Raw genomic sequence first — 11,301 nt, 5'->3', positions numbered from 1 at the left:
CAATGCTGAGTACTCCCAGGGCAAATCCTCCCTCTCTGTACACCACCTCTGACTGATCTGTCCTGCTGGTGGGACCCGGACATATCCAGAGATTTCAGGACAAAGTGAAGACTGCAGATGCTGGAGATCAGAGTCAAGAGTCTGGTGCTGGAAAAGCTCAGCAGGTCAGGCTGATGAAGGGCTTAGGCTCGAAACGTCGATTCTCCTTCTCCTCGGATGCTGCCTGACCTGTTGCGCTTTTCCAGCACCACAATCTCAATATCTTGGGATGGTGATGGTGGTGTCTGGTCATTGTCTGTAGGGGTTGATTTCATGAGTATGACTATGTCAGGCTGTTCCTTGATTGGTCTGTGAGACAGCTCTGCACATTTTGGCCCCAAAATCCAGATATTAGTCTGGAGGACGTTGCACCATTGAGAGGGCTGATTCTGTGGTTGTATTAAATGGTGTCTTGTTAGATGCCGAGTGGTCCATCCAGTTTCATTCCTTTGTTGAGACTTTGCAGTGATTAATACAGTGAGTCGCTGGCTGGGCCACTGTCAGATTGGCAGGATGTTTTTCGCCATTGACAATGGTTCTATGGAGATCAGGAGATTCCTAATTCCAGTTATTTTTTTCTTGAATTCAGATTCCACCACCTGCCAATATGGGATTCGAACCAGGACTTCAGTCGTTTGTTTTAATATTTTGGATAAAGGTTAAATACATTAGGTTTGTTCACTCACTTTAAATATCACTAACCCTGGTTTTGTTTCTTTGTGAAACACTGTCCATCATCCTGTCTCCTCCATCCTTCTCTTCAACAATGAGTGAGGAGCACATGGAGTTTCTCTGTCACTAAGACTGAGATAATCCGATCTGCTGCTTCCCTCCCTCCCACTAGCCCGCCAAGCCAAGCTGCGTCACGTCGTGTTCCTGGTTTTTGTCCTAAACTTACATCTTCCTCCAGTCTCTTGTCAAGCCTTATCAGAGCTCACCTTGACCCTTTACCCTAATCTCACTAAACTACAGACTTTCCAACTCTCTTTCCTCCTCCTCCCCATCAGTCCCCTCACCGATTCACAGACATTGTTCCTTGTTCTGTCTTTTCTGGTTCCGTCCTTCTCTCCCTAAATCCTGCTACATCTCCACTCTCCCTTTCCTTTCTGAATTCCTTGCATTTGGTGTCCTTGGTCCCTTCTGTATCTCATGTACATACTGCCAGGAGGTGACCTTGTGCAAAAGTGCCATGTTGGGTTTCACATGTACACTGACGATGCCCAGCTCTCCCTCCCCATCATCCCTCCCAACTACTCCACTGTTATTCAGTTATCAAACTGCTTACCACATTCCCACTACTCGATTAGGTGCAGTTTCCTCCAATAAAACATTGTAATGGTTAAACCCGTTGCCGGACAAATTCCTTCCCCTTAATGCTGAGCCTCTCCCTCTCACTGGGAACTATGCAGCAGAACTACACTCTTCACAGTATTGCAGTTATATCTGACCCCAAGCTGACCTTCTGATTAGACATCCACACAATCCCAAACACCAGGAATTCCAAACCGTTGCTTGTCTCCTCTTCACCCCAGCTCCATTGCTACTGAAACCCCTTACCGTGTCTGTGTTGCCTTAAACGTGACGAATCCGAAACAGATCCCTTGATTCTGTGACTGACTCAGAATCTGGTTTCAGACTCCCCTCTGTGTTTGCCCTCAGACACATTATTATTTATTCTGTCAAACCCCTTAAGAATCTGGTGGTGGGTCTGATTGTAGGTGGTGGAATGATGGCAGAGGATGATGTGTTGTATCTGGGTGGAAAGTCAGGACTGGGGGTGGGGGCGGGGGGTGTTCTATCCTTGTTGCAGTTGGAGGTGTGGGTTTCAAAGGCAGAGGTGCGGGAAGTGGAGGAGATAGAGTGGATGGTATTGACCATATGGGAGGGGAAATTGCAGTCCTTGAAATACGGGGCCATTTGGTCTGTTCTGGCCTCACTGGAACACTGCAGTAAGCATAAGACAGAGATGTTGGCCTGGGAACAGACTCATATGTTAAAGTGTTAGGCAGCTGGAAGCTCGGGATCTGTTTTTGCAGCAGAACGTGGATCATCAGTCGCCATTTCCGCCACCTCCACTGAGATGCTGCCAGACACAGGTTCCTGTCCCCTCCATTAACAGCTATGCACCCTCCCAGCCAGATCGTAATCCACTCCTTTGTCTTTCCAAATGTTCTGGTCTCTCTTTTGGTTCTGTCCCTGCCTATTATTTACTCTTTAACCCCTATCTCCTGCAGTACAAAGATGTGCAGGTTGGTTGAATTGGCCAAGCTAAACTTCCCATAATGCTCAGGAATGTGTAGGTTAGGTTCATTAGTCAGGAGAACTATACAGTAATATGTCAGGGGAATTGGTCTGGATGGGATACCCTTCGGAGAGACGCTGTGGAGCCTTTGGGCCGAATGGTCTGTTTCCACACTGTCAGAATTCTAATTTTCCCAGCTCCCATCGGATCTGAGGAAGGGCCACTGGACAGATTTCTGTTCCCACATGCTGCCAGACCTGCTGAGCTTTTCCAGCACCTTCTGCTTGTTGTTCCTGATTCACACCATCCATACACAGTCCAGGTTTGATTCAGACAGGGGGAGGATCCCACCACTGACCTCACAATGGGGTCCAGCTGATTGGTGGAAGCTTCGGACCAATAGGAAAAAATGGTGGGACTGGTGGACCAAGTGGAACCAGCTGGTCATCCAAACAATGGGAGTGAATGAGGGGCGTGGCTAGTGGGATGACACGTCACCAGTAACTCTGCCTGTGCAGTGCCACGTGACTCGGCCGTCGGTGAATGTGGGAGACGCAAACAGGGAAGGGAAGATTGGCCTCAGAGACAGGGAGATAATTAGTTACTTTAGACTGGGAAGTTTTAATTACACACTGCGTGGTTCGTAAATCTGAATTAGCAACTCTTAATCCAGCGTTTGCAGCAGATGGGAAAATGGCTGCGGCCCTCAGGCGGTGAAAGGTCCTGGGATATGGCCGCCATTTTTATTGGGGGTAAGGTACAGTGAGGCGTATGTGCATGTCCCCTTCCTACGATTTGGAGGGGGGGCATGCAACTTGAAGAGAGGCATTTACACATCAAGCACATACCAAGAAAAAAGTATGTCTTTATATTCTTCCTGCACTGACTGAGAGTTTTGTTTTGTGAATTCATTTCATAGGATATTAAATCAGAATAATTGAGCCTGGGATCTCAAAATCAAGTTTTTACAGTCAATGGAGTCATCAGGATCTGAATATCATTGGTATTTAACTGTGGAAGGAGAAAGGTTTGTCTGTTCTGTTTGTGAAAAAATATCTCCAATATTTTTGTTAAGCAGAAAGATGTACAAATTCATGGTTGGATCATCCTTTGGGTGTGTGCTCTGTTCTGGGCCCTGCAGCTGAGGAAGGAGGTATTAGCCTGAGAGGGAGCACAGATTTATCCAAATTCTCTTTGTAAGAACTCTCAAATTTAGACCCAATCACCCACTTCATGATGTTAACCTGTAAACTTCATATTTCCAATTACCTGCCAACTTCCCATTAAAAGTCCTTTTGGACTCAAATTCCAGTACCTTTTCAGGTGGAATGTTCCAGCTTCTGACAACTGTCTGTTCATTCAGAAACTGCTGAGGTCCATGTTGACTCTGGGGTTACAAAGGGCTGAATTGAAAGATGAGGTGCTGTCCCTGAGCTCCCATTGAGATGCATTAGAACAGTCCAGGAGGCTGAGGACAGTGTAGGTGTGAGCAGACAATGAAAATGACAGGGCTGCACTGTGAGGGCTGCTTGGCTCAATGAGAGTGTTCTGGAGTTGGGTGTAAACAGACTGATGTGAGATAGGGAGAAGGTGAAGCTGAAACTCAGTTTTAGTTCAGGCCGTTCAGAAATTCACATGGTCCCAATGTGAAAAGCCAGTTTTTAAGTGTTACCTGCGGAGTTCTTGTTAACAGTTTTTAAAGTACTTTTCCTGAGGGCAGTTGAGAGTTAACCACATTGCTGTGGGTCTGGAGTCACATGTAGGCCAGACCAGGTGAGGATGACCGTTTCCTTCCCTACAGGACATTAGTGAACCAGATGGGTTTTCTTACAATCAACAATAGTTTCATGGTCATCATTCTCCTTTCCATTCTAGATTGTATTGAATTCCGATGCTGCCATCAGCCATGTTGGGATTCTGTCCGTAATCCTCGGAACATTGCACATGTCACTTATCTGGCAGGAATACCATTAAGCCATTGCCTCCCTTTTTAGCAATGTTTAAAAGAAAGTTCCATCATTCTACGTGTACAATGTGAGATAAAATATTGCAATGTCCATGTGTCAGCCTCTCCAAAAGGTCAATCAACAGAAATTTGTTTGGGAGTGAAATATTTCACTTTTGGGGGGGGGGGGTGTTTATGAAACAAAAATGAATCCAAATAAAAATCTTATGCCACGGACATGTAATTTCTGAAGCCGAAGGGCGATTACAGAGACAGGGAGGGTTGTGGGGCCAGAGGGGGACTGTTGTCCAAACTTCACTGTGGTGTACATGGACTGCAGCATTTCAGGGAGGCGGTTAACCACCACTTTCTCCAAGACAAGTAAAGGTGGCCAATGAATACTGGTCTGGGCATCAAAGGCAACCCCCAGGGAATAAAACCAAGCAGTGACCTCTCTGAGCTGACTTGCTGTGAAGTTAAAAACCACTCTGGAAATGGAGTGGGCAGAGAAGAAAAACAGAGACATTTCACAGCTGTCCTCAGAGAGACCTCACTCTTGGAAGTACTCAGAGCCGGGGATCAGCTCAGTGAGTTTCAGTCTCTTCAAATATCAATCTTAGTCGGTTTTATTTTATTAAATCTACAATAGTGAGTCAGGTGAGGATTTCTTTTTAATGTCTTATGGTCTCTTGATTAAATGTTTAAGATATAAAACGTAAGCATTAAGTTATTCTCGGGCAGTATTTTTCGAGCAGTAAGACTGTACCTTTGTCTTGGTCTGTAGATTGTTAAGGTGGAGAGATGGCCTGTTGTAGAGTGGCGTGCTGTTCCTGTCGGATGTGGGAGATTAGGGAGAGTTTCGATGACCCTGATGAGTATGCCTGCAGGAAGTGTGATTGCAAATCCTATTGGATCGCATGGATTGGTGGATGAGTGATTAAAGGCAGTGAGGAATTGACAGGAGCTGAGGGGTGTGATAGGTGGCAGTCTCAGGAATGCAGGATACTGCAGATACTGTCAGGTAGATGGGTTACCTCCAGGAAAGCTAGGAGGGGTAGGTCGGTACTGCAGGAGTCTCCTGTGGCTATCCCCATCTCAGACAAGGATACTGTTTTGGAAAATGAAGGTGGTAATAGACTTTCACGGGAAAGTCGCACTGACAGTCAAGTTACAGGTACTGAGACTGGCTTCTAACACAATGTGAGGTATATCCAGTTCTACACGATCGATGGTGATAGTCAGGGACACAGTCTACCGTTTCTGCTGACAGTGAGACATCAGAATGGGGTGGTGCTGCCCTGGTGCCAGTGTCAAGGATGTCTCACAGAGGGAGCAGAATATTCTCAAAAGGGAAAATACCCATTGGGAGGACATTGTATATTGGTACCAATGGCATAGGAAGGGGAAAGCATGGGGTCCTGACGAGCAGGGAGATTTGCTAGTGCCACTCAGCAGGCATTAAACCTGTGAGGGAGTCGGGGTAATCCTAAAGAGATGGTGAGAAAAGAGGCGAGTCTGAGGCTGGTACTGTTCACCAGTCAGACTGTCAAGGCAGGCAAGAGCAAGTCACAGAATGAGGTGCGACGGACCAGTTGCACTGCATTTATTTCAGTGCAAGAAACCTGACAGGTCAGGCAGGTGGGCTCAGGGTATGGTTTTGAACATGGCACTGGGATATTACCACAATTACAAAAGCATCACTCAGAGATGGACAGGACTAACTGCTTAATGTTCCAGGGTATAGATGCTATAGCGAGGATAGAAAGGGGCCTACAGAGCAGGGAGAGAGGTGTTTTTGATTAGGGATAACATTATGGCTGGGCTTCGGGAGGATATTCCTGGGAGTACCTCCAGGCATGTTATTTGGTTGGTACTGAGAAATAAGAAAGGGATGACCATCTTACTGGGATTGTATTGTAGACTCTCTCCCAATAGTCAGCGGGGAATTGAGACACAATTTTACCGAGAGATCTCAGTTATCTGTAAGAATAATATGGATACAATGATAAGTGGTTTTAACTTTACCAACATGGCCTCGGAGTGCTGTAGTGTTAAGGGCTTGGATGGAAAGGTATTTGTTCAGCGTGTACGAGAACATTTCAGATTCAGTTTGTAGGATGTACCTACTAGAGAAGGAACAAAACCTGACCTGTTTTCTTTATTCATTCACAGGATGAGGCAGTCACTGGCTCGGCCAGCATTTATTGCTGCGTTTACCCAGAGGGCGGATAAGAGTCAACCCCGTTGCTATAGGTCTGGAGTTCCATGCAGACCAGACCAGGTAAGGATGGCATTTTTCCTTCCCTAAAGGTCGTGAGTGAACCACATTGGTTTTTCCAACAATTGACAATGGATTCCTTGTCGTCACTAGGTTTTTTTTTCCCAGATATTTATTGAATTCACGTTCCAAAATCTGCCGTGATGGGATTCAAACCCGGGTCCCCAGAACGTTATCTGGGTCTCTGGATTAAGTGTCTAGCGATAATTTCACTCCGTCATCAGGACATGAGGCAGGGTGAGTGACTGAGGTATCAGTGGGGCAGCACATCAGCACCAAAGATCGCACAGTATTGTGGCTCAGTGGTTAGCGCTGCTTCCTCAGCACCAGGGACCTGGGTTTGATTCCAGCCTCGGGCGACTGTCTGTGTTGGAGTTGGCACATTCTCCCCAGTATCTGTAAGGGTTTCCTTCGGGTGTTCCAGTTTGCTCCCACAGTCTAAAGATGTGTAGTTTAGTTGGATGAACCATGTTAAATTTCCCATAGTGTCTCGATGCAGTATATGAGGTTTTGGGATGTGCAGGCATATCTCTGCTTGATGTGAAAAGATCCTTTTGGGGTTTTGGATAGATGTCAGAGGGAGGTATGGCCGCATGTTTTACATTACCCATGGCGGTAAGGGAGGGTCAAGGGTGTGGAGCGTGGGTTGGTGGGAGGGTGTGGACCGAACAAGGAAGGCGCAGCAGGAATGGTCTCTGCGGAACACAGATAGAGGTGGGGAGGGAAATCTGCCTCTAGTGGTGTGGTCTGACTTTAGGTAGCAGAAATAACAGAGGTGAATGCGCTGTTTCTGGAGATTAGTGGGGTAGAAGGTGAAGACCGCAGGGTTATATTCTTTCTTGTGGCTGGAGGGGTGGGGTAAAGGCGGAGGTGCAGGAAGTGGAGGGTATGTGTTGGAGGGCATTGTTGATCAAGTCAGAGGAAAATTATGGTCCTTGAAGTAGGCCTTTCTGGGATGTCCTGGAATAGGATCCAAAGAGATTAAACAAATATATCACAGACAAAAGATTAACTGGACCAGAGAATAGGACTCCTTAAAGGTCAACAAGGCTGTCTATGGAACCACAGGGGGTGCGAAAGATATGCAAATATTTCACGTCATTTTTACTGGTGAAGTATAAGGAAGCTCGAGAATTTGGAGAAATAAACAGTGATAACTTGGAAAGTGTCCATGTTACAGAGGAGGTGGTACTGGATGTCTTAAATCGCATCAAGGTGGATAAAACCCTGGAACCTGATCAGGTGTATCCTGGAACTTTCTGGAAATCTAGGGAACTGATTGTTGGGCCTCTCCTGAGGTATTTGTATCATTGATAGTGACAGGTGAGGTGCCATTATTTTTAAAAGGTGGTAAGGAGAGGCTATGGAACAAGAGAACAGTGAGCCTGAAGTCAGTGGCAGGCAAGTTGTTGGAAGGGATTCTGAGGGACAGGATATCCATCTATTTGGAAAGGTAAGGAATGATCAGGGAGAGTCAGTGTGACTTTGTACATGCACAATTGGGTCTCACTAACTTGAGTGAGTGTTTTGAAGTGACAAAGAAAATTGATTAAGCCAGGCGTTGAATGTTGTTTATATGGACATTCAACAAGGTTCCACAAAGCAGCCTGGTTCGCAGGGATTGATAACATGGAATGAAGGGAGAACAAGCCATTACAAAACTGCCTTGAAGGTAGGAGACAGAGGATGATGATGGAGAGTTGCTAAGTGGACTGGAGGCCTGTGAGCAGCAATGTGCTGCAAGGATGGATATTGGGCCCTTAAATAAATGACTTGGATGTGAATATATGAGGTTTACAGAAGACACCAAAATTGGAGGTGTAGTGTACAATGAAGAAAGTTAGTTCAGAATACAACAGGATCTTGATCAGATGAGCCATTGGAGCAAGGAATGGCAGACGGAGTTCAATTTAGATAAATGTGAGCTGTTGTATTTTGGAAAGGCAAATCAGGGCAGGACTTATACACTTAATGGTAAAGTCCTGGGGAACATTGCTGAACAAAGAGACCTTGGAGTGCAGGTTCCTAGTTCCTTGAAAGTAGAGTCACAGGGAGGCGGGGTACTGAATGCAGCATTTGGTACCCTCCCCGTTATTGGTCAATGCATTGAACGCAGCTGTTGTGATGTCATATTGTGGCTGGACAGGTCACTGATTACAGCTCTTCTGGAATTCTGTTTTCAGTTCAAATCTCCTTGTTCTTGGAATAAAGTTGAGAAAGTTGAAAGGGTTCAGAAAACATTTGCAAGGATTTTGCCAGGGTTGGACGGTTTGAGCTTATTGGGCAAGGCTGAATAGGTTGGGACTATTTTCCCTGGAGAGTTGGAGGCTGAGAAGTGATCTTATAAAATCATGAAGGGCATGGATAAGGTGAGCAGTCAGGGACTTTTTCCCAAGTTCGGTGGGTCCAGAACTAGGGGGTACAGGCTTAAGGTGAGAGGGAAAAGGTTTAAAAGGGATCTAAGGGGCATCTTATTCATGTTGAGGGCATTGCAAGTATGGAATGAACTGCCAGAGGAAGGGGTGGAGGCTAGTATAATTGCAGCATTTAAAAGGCATCTGATTGGGTACATGAAGAGGAAGGATTTAGAGGGATAAGGGTGAACCGCTGGCAAATGGGACTCCATTAATGCTCTCCGTTATTGGTCAATGCATTGAATACAGAAGCTGGGATGCCATATTGTGGCTGGACAGGACATTGATTAAGCCACTTCTGGAATTCTGTTTTCAGTTTGAATTACTCTGTTCTGGGAAGGATGTTATGAAACTTGAAAAGGTTTGGACAAGATTTACAATAACGTTGCCAGGATTGGAGGATTTGGGCTACAGGGAGAGGCTGAATAGGCTGGGGCTATTTTCTCTGGACAGTCAAAGGCGGAGAGGTGACTTCATGGAGATTTATAAAATCACGAGGGGTGTGAATAAGGTGAGCAGCCGGGGTCCTATTTCCTCAGGTTAGGTGGGTCCAAAACTAGAGCACCTGGGTTTAAGTTGAGAGGGAAAACAATTTAAAAGGGATCTAAATGGCAACGTTTTTAAGCTGAGTGTGGTGTGTGTATGGGAGGGGCTACCAGATGAAGTAGTGGAGGCTGATAAAATCACAACATCTAAAAGGCTTCCAATTGGGTACATGAATAGGAAGGGTTTTGATGGATACAGGCCAATAGCTGGTAAATGGGAATCCATTAGTTTAGGATTCCTTGTTGGCACGGACGAATTGGACTGAAGGTCTGTTTCTTTGATCTTAATAAATTAAGATTCATTCCTCTCTTTTGCAGAGAGCTAGCTGAAGCACAGATAATTATCCTTGGAGCTGAGAAGGTGAAGCAGTGATTTCGATCTGGTGCAGATTTGGTTCCAAGGTCTTGAATTTGCAGAGAGAGAAATTGTTCACACTGTCACAATTTTTAGTAACTACTTTCAAGTACTTGGCAAATAATACAAGGTGAAAATGTGAACACTATTTTATTCAGTAAGTTCTGAGCATCTGGAACAGTCTGAACGACACAGATTCAGCAGGTATTCTGAAGCAGACTTAGAATTTTACTTTTTAAGGAAAGATTTGGGGGGCTATGGGCACATGGGAGGGGACTTGGGACAGATTTGCAGCATCTCCAGAGGGAGAGAGTAGAGCCCCAATGGGCTAAATAGCCCCCAGGCCCTGTGCTCTGTGATACTGTCCCATTCACTGTGAATGATGAAGCTCATCCCAGGGCAGAGAGAGGGATGAGCCCTCCACTCTCATCACAATGGGGCCCGGCTGATTGACGGCAGCTCCAGACCAATGGGAGGAGAATCTGTGTGGTCCTGCAGCCAATGGGATTGAATGAGGGGTGTGGCCAGCAAGACAACACATGTCCATGAGCTGTGCAGGTGCAGTGTCACTGTTTGGGGTTGGGAGAGACAGCAGAGACTGGGACAGAGGCTGTTGGACCTGAATTACAAACTCCCGGGAAATTAAAACCAAAAGAACTGCAGAAGATGTAAATCAGAAACAACAACCAGGAGGTTCTGGAAAAGCTCGGCAGGTCTGGCAGTATCTGTGAAGAGAAATCAGAGTTAAAGTTTCAGACTCAGTGTCCCTTCCACAGAACAGATATTACTGAGAAAAAAAGGTCAGTTTATGTGCAGAAGTTACTGTGGGGGGAGGATAAAAGGAGTAAAGGATAGGTGGGGATAGAGTAAGAAGAGTGGTTGGATAAAGGAGTGGATAACGATCTGGCTGGGGGAGGGTCATTAGCTGTTAATGGAGACTGTTAATGGCTAACCATAGGTCGTGTGTAATGGCAGGCTGTGAGAACGAGGCCTGGTGTGTGGGGTAGGGGGCTATGACATGAGGTTGTTAATTTATGGTTAGCCACTAACTCTCCATTGTAAGCTGTTGCCCACCTATATCACTCCACGATTGGAGCTGCCGAGGACACAAACTTTGGAATATCTTCCCTAAACCCCTCTGTCCGCCTTAAATATGTATCTAAAAATCGTTCTCTTTAATCAACGTTCCCATCATTCATGAAGCATTTTAGGAGATTTGCCAATGTGAAAGGCTCCATACAATGCAGGTAGTTGTTGTTATTGTCTGACATCAGGCGAAACAGGGATGAGCCTCTCTCTCTCTCTCTCTCTCTCTCTCTCTCTGAGACCTGATGAACAACAAAAGCAGGAAGCACTGAGCATGCTCCAGCCCACAATGGGCCTCGGATTATTGATGTCAGCGCAGGACCAATAAGAGTTGGGGAACGGGGCTAGAGGTGCTAGTTGGTCCTTCAACCAATCGGAGTAAATGAGGGGCGGGGCA

At 46.0% G+C, this 11,301-nt stretch overlaps 1 long non-coding RNA gene across 1 annotated transcript; it reads left to right on the top strand.

Moving 5' to 3' along the window:
* The first annotated feature begins 627 nt into the window (after positions 1-627).
* Positions 628-6,510, top strand: LOC140471510 (uncharacterized). Its single transcript, XR_011957064.1, has 3 exons — positions 628-711; positions 3,201-3,308; positions 6,399-6,510. It is a non-coding gene; the product is annotated as an uncharacterized lncRNA (long non-coding RNA).
* The last annotated feature ends 4,791 nt before the right edge of the window (positions 6,511-11,301 follow it).

Source organism: Chiloscyllium punctatum, unplaced genomic scaffold, assembly GCF_047496795.1.
Source record: "Chiloscyllium punctatum isolate Juve2018m unplaced genomic scaffold, sChiPun1.3 scaffold_91, whole genome shotgun sequence".
Lineage (NCBI taxonomy): Eukaryota > Metazoa > Chordata > Chondrichthyes > Orectolobiformes > Hemiscylliidae > Chiloscyllium > Chiloscyllium punctatum.
Note: the sequence above shows the minus strand (reverse complement) of the source record. Positions and strands in the feature narration are given on the sequence as shown.